The sequence below is a fragment of the Caloenas nicobarica genome, chromosome 30 (assembly GCF_036013445.1).
Source record: "Caloenas nicobarica isolate bCalNic1 chromosome 30, bCalNic1.hap1, whole genome shotgun sequence".
NCBI classification, from domain to species: domain Eukaryota; kingdom Metazoa; phylum Chordata; class Aves; order Columbiformes; family Columbidae; genus Caloenas; species Caloenas nicobarica.
Window position 1 is genome coordinate 239116 of NC_088274.1, and position 10322 is coordinate 249437.

At 62.3% G+C, this 10322-nt stretch overlaps 1 protein-coding gene and 1 non-coding gene across 2 annotated transcripts in view; one reads left to right on the top strand and one right to left on the bottom strand.

Annotated features, from left to right (window-relative positions):
• The window catches only part of PFAS (phosphoribosylformylglycinamidine synthase), a 308075-nt gene that overhangs the window by 74406 nt on the left and 223347 nt on the right, over window positions 1–10322 (top strand). The window lies entirely within an intron of this gene.
• Window positions 2313–2386, bottom strand: TRNAT-AGU (transfer RNA threonine (anticodon AGU)). Its single transcript has one exon. It is a non-coding gene; the product is annotated as a tRNA-Thr (tRNA).

Here is a 10322-nt window from a genome sequence, read left to right on the forward strand (position 1 = left end):
AATGATCCAGAAGGTCCCTTCCCTCCCATCGTCTTCTTCCAAGAAGCCATCAATGATCCAGAAGGTCCCTTCCCTCCCATCGTCTTCTTCCAAGAAGCCATCAATGATCCAGAAGGTCTCTTCCATCCCATCGAGTCCTTCCAAGAAGCCTTTGATGATCCAGAAGGTCTCCTCTCCCCAAAAGCTGTTGATGACCCTCAAACGGAAGGTCAAAAGCCGAGGACGTAAGTTGGGACAAGCGCGGGGACAAGTGAAACCTCAGAACTCCACGGGAGGAAGAGGAGGAGGAGAAGGACCGGGAGGACCAGGATTGGTGGAGGAGTTCCTGGCCGAAATGGCGGCGGCAAAGAGGATGACGATGAAACACAAACGCCGCCGTCCTCGGGGACCCCCAACCTTCGTTACACCCGTAATCGCCGTCTTATCGGCAACGAGCTCCGAGACCAGCCTGCTCGAGGTCCCCGCCTACGATGTCCCCGCCTAGGATGTCCCCACCTAGGATGTCCCCATCCGGCCATCACCAAGACCATGACGTCAAAAATAATGAAGTTCAGATCTGAGAAATTCTGGAAAAAAGCTCAAAACAACTGGATTATCGACGTGGAGCTTGGAGGTCGGCCTGCTTGAGGAACCCCTGGGTGAAACCTCCGGTTGGATTCAGGTGGTGGATGATTGGTCCAGCTCAACGTGGGGCTTCTCTGAAGACCAAGACCTGTTGTCGTCTTGGCCAGAGAGGTTCTGGGTGGAAGGACACGAATAAAAATACCAAGAAGTTGCCAAAAAATGACATTTTTGGTTAATTATTTGCGACTGGAAGGGGTTTGAGAGTTGGCCATGGTGGTGGGATCAGCCCAGCGTGGTCCTGGGTGTGGGGCCACCTGTGGGACCTTCTCTTGGGACCTTCTTAGGTCATCCCAGTTGACACCAGTAGGTCCCCCAGGGTCATCCCAGTGACACCAGGAGGTCCCATGGGGTCATCCCAGTTGGACACCAGGAGGTCCCAGGGATCATCCCAATTGGACACCAGGTCACTGGGACCATCCCAGTTGGACACCAGTAGGTCACCGGGATCATCTCAGTTGGACAAGAACCAGTAGGTCCCCCAGTGTCATCCCAGTGACACCAGTAGGACCACTTAGATCATCCCAGTGACACCAGTAGGTCCCCTGGGGTCATCCCAGTTGGACACCAGGAGGTCCCTTAGATCATCCCAGTGACACCAGCAGGTCCTCTGGGGTCTTCCCAGTTGGACACCAGGAAGTCACTGGGATCATCCCAGTTCAACAGGAGCCAGGAGGTCCCTTAGATCATCCCAGTGACACCAGTAGGTCCTCTGGGGTCATCCCAGTGACACCAGTAGGTCCCCTGGGGTCATCCCAGTTGGACACCAGGAGGTCCCTTAGATCATCCCAGTGACACCAGTAGGTCCCCTGGGGTCATCCCAGTGACACCAGTAGGAGCCTTGGGGTCATCCCAGTGACACCAGTAGGTCCCCTGGGGTCATCCCAGTTGGACACCAGTAGGTCCCTTAGATCATCCCAGTGATACCAGTAGGACCCCTGGGATCATCCCAGTGACACCAGTAGGACCCCTGGGACCATCCCAGTGATACCAGTAGGTCCCCTGGGGTCATCCCAGTTGGACACCAGGAGGTCCCTTAGATCATCCCAGCGACACCAGTAGGTCCTCTGGGGTCATCCCAGTAATACCAGTAGGTCCCCCAGGGTCATCCCAGTTACACCAGGAGGTCCCCTGGGGTCATCCCAGTTGGACACCAGGAGGTCCCTTAGATCATCCCAGTGACACCAGTAGGTCCTCTGGGGTCATCCCAGTGACACCAGTAGGTCCCCTGGGGTCATCCCAGTTGGACACCAGGAGGTCCCTTAGATCATCCCAGTGACACCAGTAGGTCCTCTGGGGTCATCCCAGTGACACCAGTAGGACCCCTGGGGTCATCCCAGTGACACCAGTAGGACCCCTGGGGTCTTCCCAGTTGGGCAAGGAGAGCCCTGGGGAGCCCTGGGGAGCACTGGGGGAAATGGGGGGAACTGGGAGGATCTGGGAAGGGGAGGGGGCGTGCCTCCCTAATTTCCCCCCACCCCAAATTAGGGTGCACCCCCCAAAACTGAGGTGCCCCCCCCCCGAAAACTGAGGTGCCCAAGAAAGACAAAAGACACAGAAGACACAAAAGCCACCCCCCAAAAGACACTAAACACCCCCTTTTCCACCCTAATTGCCCCCCAACCGCATACTGGGGTGCTCCCCCCCCAAAAAAATATTGGGGCGTCCACCTCCTCCCCCGGGGGGGTAAAAGGCACCGCTGGGATTCGAACCCAGGATCTCCTGTTTACTAGACAGGCGCTTTAACCAACTAAGCCACGGCGCCGCTGGTGGGGCCCCGCGGCCACGCCCCCCATCGCTGGCCCAGGCGGCTCCGCGCATGCGCGGGGGCTGGAGGGACTGGGGCGTGCAAAAAGGGGGTGCAAAAGGGGGGGTGCAAAGGGGGTAACGGGGGGTGCAAAAGGGGGGGGGCAATGGGGGGTGCAAAAGGGGGGGGGCAATGGGGGGTGCAAAAGTGGGGGGCAATGGGGGGCGTGTGCAATGGGGGGGTGTGCAAGGGGGGGTGCAAAAGGGGGGGCTGCAAAGGGGGCAATGGGGGGTGCAAAAGTGGGGGGCAATGGGGGGTGCAAAAATGGGGGGTGCAAAGGGGGGTGCAAAAGGGGGGGCTGCAAAGGGGGCAATGGGGGGTGCAAAAGTGGGGGGTAATGGGGGAGCGGGGGCAACGCGGGGGGCAATGGGGAGTGCAAAAGGGGGGTGCAAAGGGGGCAATGGGGAGTGCAAAAGGGGGGGGGAATGAGGGGGTGTGTGCAATGGGGGGTGCAAAAGGGGGGGGCAATGGGGGGTGCAAAAGGGGGGGCTGCAAAGGGGGCAATGGGGGGTGCAAAAGTGGGGGGCAATGGGGGGGCGGGGGCAATGGGGGGGCAATGGGGGGGTGCAAAAGGGGGATTGCAAAGGGGGCAATGGGGGGTGCAAAAGTGGGGGGCCATGGGGGGGCGGGGGCAATGGGGGGGCAATGGGGGGGTGCAAAAGGGGGATTGCAAAGGGGGCAATGGGGGGTGCAAAAGTGGGGGGCCATGGGGGGGCGTGTGCAATGGGGGGTGCAAAAGTGGGGGGCAAAGGGGGGTGCAAAAATGGGGGGTGCAAAGGGGGGTGCAAAAGGGGGGGCTGCAAAGGGGGCAATGGGGGGTGCAAAAGTGGGGGGCAATGGGGGGGTGTGTGCAATGGGGAGTGCAAAGGGGGGGGCAAAGGGGGGTGCAAAAGGGGGGGCTGCAAAGGGAGCAATGGGGGGTGCAAAAGTGGGGGGTAATGGGGGGGTGTGCAATGGGAGGTGCAAAAGTGGGGGGTGCAAAGGGGGGTGCAAAAGGGGGGCTGCAAAGGGGGCAATGGGGGGTGCAAAAGTGGGGGGCAATGGGGGGGCGGGGGCAATGGGGGGGGCAATGGGGGGTGCAAAAGGGGGGCTGCAAAGGGGACAATGGGGGTGCAAAAGTGGGGGGCAATGGGGGTGTGTGCAATGGGGGGGGCAATGGGGGGTGCAAAGGGGGCAATGGGGAGTGCAAAAGTGGGGGGCAATGGGGGGGTGTGTGCAATGGGGGGGTGCAAAAGTTGGGGGGCAATGGGGGGTGCAAAAGGGGGGCTGCAAAGGGGGCAAAGGGGGGTGCAAAAGGGGGGGGCAATGGGGGGGTGTGTGCAATGGGGGGTGCAATGAGGGGTGGAAAGGGGGGGCTGCAAAAGGGGGGGTTCCAAAGAGGGCAATGGGGGGTGCAAAAGTGGGGGACAAAGGGAGGTGCAAAAGGGGGGGCTGCAAAGGGGGCAATGGGGAGTGCAAAAGTGGGGGGCAATGGGGGGGGGTGTGCAATGGGGGGGTAATGGGGGGTGCAAAAGGGGGGGCTGCAAAGGGGGCAATGGGGGGTGCAAAAGTGGGGGGCAATGGGGGGGTGTGTGCAATGGGGGGTGCAAAAGTGGGGGGCAATGGGGGCTGCAAAGGGGGCAATGGGGGGTGCAAAAGGGGGGCTGCAAAGGGGGCAATGGGGGGTGCAAAAGTGGGGGGCAATGGGGGGGCGTGTGCAATGGGGGGGTAATGGGGGGTGCAAAAGGGGGGGCTGCAAAGGGGGCAATGGGGGGTGCAAAAGTGGGGGGCAATGGGGGGGTGTGTGCAATGGGGGGTGCAAAAGTGGGGGGCAATGGGGGCTGCAAAGGGGGCAATGGGGGGTGCAAAAGGGGGGCTGCAAAGGGGGCAATGGGGGGTGCAAAAGTGGGGGGCAATGGGGGGGCGTGTGCAATGGGGGGGCAATGGGGGGTGCAAAGGGGGCAATGGGGGGGTGCAAAAGGGGGGTGCAAAGGGGGCAATGGGGAGTGCAAAAGTGGGGGGCAATGGGGGGTGCAAAAGGGGGGGCTGCAAAGGGGGCAATGGGGAGTGCAAAAGTGGGGGGCAATGGGGGGGTGTGTCTAATGGGGGGGTGCAAAAGTGGGGGGCAATGGGGGGTGTGCAATGGGGGGGCAATGGGGGGTGCAAAGGGGGCTGCAAAAGGGGGGTTCCAAAGGGGGCAATGGGGGGTGCAAAAGTGGGGGGCAATGGGGGGTGCAAAAGGGGGGGCTGCAAAGGGGGCAATGGGGAGTGTAAAAGTGGGGGGCAATGGGGGGGTGTGTGCAATGGGGGGGTGCAAAAGTGGGGGGCAATGGGGGGTGCAAAAGGGGGGCTGCAAAGGGGGCAAAGGGGGGTGCAAAAGGGGGGGGCAATGGGGGGGTGTGTGCAATGGGGGGTGCAAAGGGGGGGCAAAGGGGGCTGCAAAAGGGGGGGTTCCAAAGGGGGCAATGGGGGGTGCAAAAGTGGGGGGCAATGGGGGGTGCAAAAGGGGGGGCTGCAAAGGGGGCAAAGGGGGGTGCAAAAGTGAGGGGCAATGGGGGGGTGTGCAATGGGGGGGGCAATGGGGGGTGCAAAGGGGGCAATGGGGGGTGCAAAAGTGGGGGGCAATGGGGGGGCGTGTGCAATGGGGGGTGCAAAAGTGGGGGGCAATGGGGGTGTGTGCAATAGGGGGTGCAAAGGGGGGGCAAAGGGGGGTGCAAAAGGGGGGGGTTCCAAAGAGGGCAATGGGGGGTGCAAAAGTGGGGGACAAAGGGAGGTGCAAAAGGGGGGGCTGCAAAGGGGGCAATGGGGGGTGCAAAAGTGGGGGGCAATGGGGGGTGCAAAAGTGGGGGGCAATGGGGGGTGCAAAAGGGGGGGCTGCAAAGGGGGCAAAGGGGGGTGCAAAAGTGGGGGGCAATGGGGGGGTGTGCAATGGGGGGGGCAATGGGGGGTGCAAAAGTGGGGGGCAACGGGGGGGGGGGGCAATGGGGGGGCAATGGGGGGTGCAAAAGGGGGGTGCAAAAGTGGGGGCAATGGGGAGTGCAAAAGTGGGGGGCAATGGGGGGGGTGTGCAAAGTAGGGGTGCAAACGAGGGTGTGCACGGGAGCACGTGCAGCGCGATCTTGGGTGGGGGGGGGCAGCTACGTGCACATGTCAGCGTGGGCGCGTGTCCCCGGCCGCGGGCGGGTCTCGAACCCTCGACTTCCAGCTCCGCGGGCGGAGCCGCTGCCGCGGCGCCACGGGGCGGCCGGAGCGGGAAGGGGCGGGAGCGGACGGGGCGGGGTGCGCGGGGCTTGTGCACCGGGTGTTGCACGGGTGGTGCACGGGTTGTTGCACGGGTTGTTGCAGGGGTTGTTGCACGGGTTGTTGCACGGGTTGTTGCACGGGTGTTGCACAGATGTTGCACGGCTTGTTGCACGGGTGTTGCACGGATGTTGCACGGGTGTTGCACGGATGTTGCACGGGTGTTGCACGGGTTGTTGCACAGGTTGTTGCACGGGTTGTTGCACGGGTTGTTGCATGGGTTGTGCGTAGGTTGTTGCACGCGTTGTTGCACGGGTGTTGCACGGGTTGTTGCACGGGTTGTTGCACGGGTGTTGCACGGGTTGTTGCACGGGTTGTTGCACGGCGTGGGGTGTTGCACGGGTTGTTGCACGGGTGTTGCACGGGGTGTTGCACGGGTTGTGCATAGGGTGTTGCACGGGGGGTGTGCACGGGGTGTTGCCCGGGGCAGGGTGGGGTGTGCACTGGTTGTTGCAGAGGGTGTTGCACGGGGGTGTTGCACGGGGTAGGGTGTTGCACGGGGGTGTGCACGGGGGTGTGCACAGAGTATTGCACGGGGATGTGCACGGAGTAGGGTGTTGCACACGTTGTTGCACGGGGGTGTGCACAGAGTATTGCACGGGGGTGTTGCACGGGGTGGGGTGTGCACAAGGGTGTTGCACGGGGTTGTGCACGGGAGTGTGCACAGGGTATTGCACGGGGTAGGGTGTTGCACACGTGGTTGCACGGGGGTGTGCACAGAGAATTGCACGGGGGGTGTGCACAAGGGTGTTGCACGGGGTTGTGCACGGGGCTGTGCACAGAGTGTTGCACGGGGTAGGGTGTTGCACAAGGGTGTTGCACTGGGGTGTGCACAGAGTATTGCACAGGGGTGTTGCACGGGGGGGGGTGTGCACAAGGGTGTTGCACGGGGTTGTGCACGGGAGTGTGCACAGGGTATTGCATGGGGGTGTGTACGGGGTAGGGTGTTGCACACGTTGTTGCACGGGGGTGTGCACAGAGAATTGCACGGGGGGGTGTGCACAAGGGTGGTTGCACGGGGTTGTGCACGGGGGTGTGCACAGAGTGTTGCAGGGGTAGGGTGTTGCACACATTGTTGCACGGGGGTGTGCACAGAGTATTGCATGGGGGTGTTGCACGAGGGTGTGCACAAGGGTGTTGCACGGGGTTGTGCACGGGAGTGTGCACAGGGTATTGCACGGGGGTGTTGCACGGGGTAGGGTGTTGCACACGTGGTTGCACGGGGTAGGGTGTTGCACACGTTGTTGCACGGGGGTGTGCACAGAGTATTTCCATGGTTGCACGGGGTTTTCAGGTTGCACCAAGTGGGCTGTGCACGGGGGGGTGTGCACAGAGTATTGCACGGGGATGTGCACGGAGTAGGGTGTTGCACACGTTGTTGCACGGGGGTGTGCACAGAGAATTGCACAGGGGTGTTGCACGGGGGGGTGTGCACAAGGCTGTTGCACGGGGGGTGTGCACGGGGTTGTGCACAGAGTATTGCACGGGGATGTGCATGGAGTAGGGTGTTGCACACGTTGTTGCACGGGGGTGTGCACAGAGAATTGCACGGGGGTGTTGCACAAGGCTGTTGCACGGGGGGTGTGCACGGGGGTGTGCACAGAGTGTTGCACGGGGTAGGGTGTTGCACACGTTGTTGCACTGGGGTGTGCACAGAGTATTGCACAAGGGTGTTGCACAGTTTGTTGCACTGGGGGGTGTGCACAAGGGTGTTGCACAGTTTGTTGCACAGGGGTGTTGCACGGGGTGGGGGTGTGCACAAGGGTGTTGCACAGTTTGTTGCACGGGGTGGGGGTGTGCACAAGGGTGTTGCACAGTTTGTTGCACTGGGGTGTTGCACGGGGTGGGGGTGTGCACAAGGGTGTTGCACAGTTTGTTGCACAGGGGTGTTGCACGGGGTGGGGGTGTGCACAGGGTGTTGCACAGTTTGTTGCACGGGGTGGGGGTGTGCACAAGGGTGTTGCACAGTTTGTTGCACTGGGGTGTTGCACGGGGGGGTGTGTGCACAGGGTGTTGCACAGTTTGTTGCACGGGGGGGTGTGCACAGGGTGTTGCACACTTCGGGGGGGCGGGGGTTTGCACGGAGGGGGAGGGGTCGATGCAAGGAAAGGGGGGGGGGGGGGGGGTGTCCCCCCACCCCTCCCCCTCCTAGGGACACCCCCCCCCCCCATTCCCGGACGCCTGGGTCCTCTCCCAGCTCGGGGAGGGGTTGGGAGGAGGCACCTCCAGGGCCACCCCCGGAGCTACAGCTCATCCCGTAGCAACGGTTGCCATAGCAACGGGGATGCCGTGGCCATAGCAACGGCTGCCATGGCAACCGGGGGGGCGGGGGGATGCTGCTCCCCCTTCCCCCAGATCCCCCTCCCCCTCCGGGATTTGGGGGGGGGGTCCAAATGCCCCCCCCCCCCTCCTCCTCCCAATGGTAAATGGGGGGGGAGGGGTTGGTCACTGGACCCCTCCCCCCCCTTCCCCCCTCTCCCCCCCCCCCCCCAGGTGATGACTCAAGGACCCAGGCGTCCGGGAGGGGGGGGTGGGGGGGGGTGGGGGGAGGGGTCGGCTCGTGCCGCTGCAGTAGGAGCCCCCCCCCCGCGGTGACGTCACCGACGCCCCTCCCCCCCCCCGGGGGATGCGCGGGGGGGGGGGAGTGGGGGGGGGCGGGGTGGGGGAGGGGGGATGGGGGGGGCGCTGGTGCCGCAGGGTGAATCATCCCACGGCGGGGGGGAAGGGAGGCCCGCCTGGCCCCCCCAGCCCCTAGAGAGACCCCCCAGTCCCTATAGAGACCCCCCAGCCCCTATAGAGACCCCCCAGTCCCTATAGAGACCCCCCAGCCCCTATAGACCCCCCAGCTCCTAGAGATCCCCCCAGCCCCTATAGAGCCCCCAGCCCCTATAGAGACCCCCCAGCCCCTAGAGAGACCCCCTAGTCCCTATAGAGAGCCCCCAGTCCCCATAGAGACCCCTCAGCCCCTATAGACCCCCCAGCTGCTAGAGATCCCGCAGCCCCTATAGAGCCCCCCAGCCCCTATAGACTTTCCACAGACCCTATAGAGACCCCCTAGTCCCTATAGAGAGCCCCCAGTCCCTATAGAGAGCCCCCAGTCCCTATAGACTCTCCACAGACCCTATAGAGATCCCCCAACCCCTATAGAGACCCCAGCTCCTAGAGATCCCCCAGCCCCTATAGAGACCCCCAAGCCCCTATAGACTCTCCACAGACCCTATAGAGACCCCCAAGCCCCTATAGACTCTCCACAGCCCCTACAGAGACCCCCTAGTCCCTATAGAGAGCCCCCAGTCCCTATAGAGACCCCTCAGCCCCTATAGACCCCCCAGCTCCTAGAGATCCCGCAGCCCCTATAGAGGCCCCAGCCCCTATAGACTTTCCACAGACCCTATAGAGACCCCCTAGTCCCTATAGAGAGCCCCCAGTCCCTATAGAGAGCCCCCAGTCCCTATAGACTCTCCACAGACCCTATAGAGATCCCCCCAACCCCTATAGACCCCCCAGCTCCTAGAGATCCCCCAGCCCCTATAGAGACCCCCAAGCCCCTATAGACTCTCCACAGACCTATAGAGACCCCCAAGCCCCTATAGACTCTCCACAGACCCTATAGAGACCCCCAAGCCCCTATAGACTCTCCACAGACCCTGTAGAGACCCCCTAGTCCCTATAGACTCTCCACAGACCCTATAGAGATCGCCCCCAACCCCTATAGACTCTCCACAGACCGTGTAGAGACCCCCTAGTCCCTATAGACTCTCCACAGACCCTATAGAGATCCCCCAACCCCTATAGACCCCCCAGCTCCTAGAGATCCCGCAGCCCCTATAGAGCCCCCAGCCCCTATAGAGACCCCGAAGCCCTATAGACTTTCCACAGACCCTATAGAGACCCCCAAGCCCCTATAGAGGCCCCCCAGTCCCTATAGAGACCCCCAAGCCCCTATAGACTCTCCGCAGACCCTATAGAGACCCCCCAGCCCCTCTAGACCCCTCTCCAGCCCCCATAGAGAACCTCCAGCCCCTACAGAGGCCTTGCAGCTCCTATAGAGACCCCCAGCCCGTATACACTTTCCACAGATCCTATAGAGATGCCCCAGCCCCTATAGACCCCCCAACCCCTATAGATCCCCCAGCCCCTATAGAGCCCCCGAGCCCTTATAGACCCCCCAAGCCCCTATAGAGACCCTGGTCCCCATAGAGCCCCTGAGCCCTTATAGACCCCCCCAAGCCCTATAGATCCCCCTGCCCCTATAGAGACCCCGGTCCCCATAGACCCCTCTCCAGCCCCCATAGAGAACCCCCAGCCCCTATAGAGCCCCTGCAGTTCCTATAGACCCCCCAGCCCCTATAGAGACCTCCCAGGCCCCATAGAGGCCCTGCAGCTCCTACAGAGACCCTCAGGCCCTATAGATACTCCACAGATCCTATAGACCTCCCCCAGGCCCTATATAGCCCCTGAAGCCCCTAAAGACCCCCTAAGGCTCTATAGACCCCCTGCAGCTCCTATAGAGCCTCCCTCAGCTCCTATAGGATCCCTCAGCCACTATAGACCCCCCTAAGCCCCTGTAGAGCTCCTGAGCCCCTATAGAGACGCCTCAGCCCCTATAGATCCC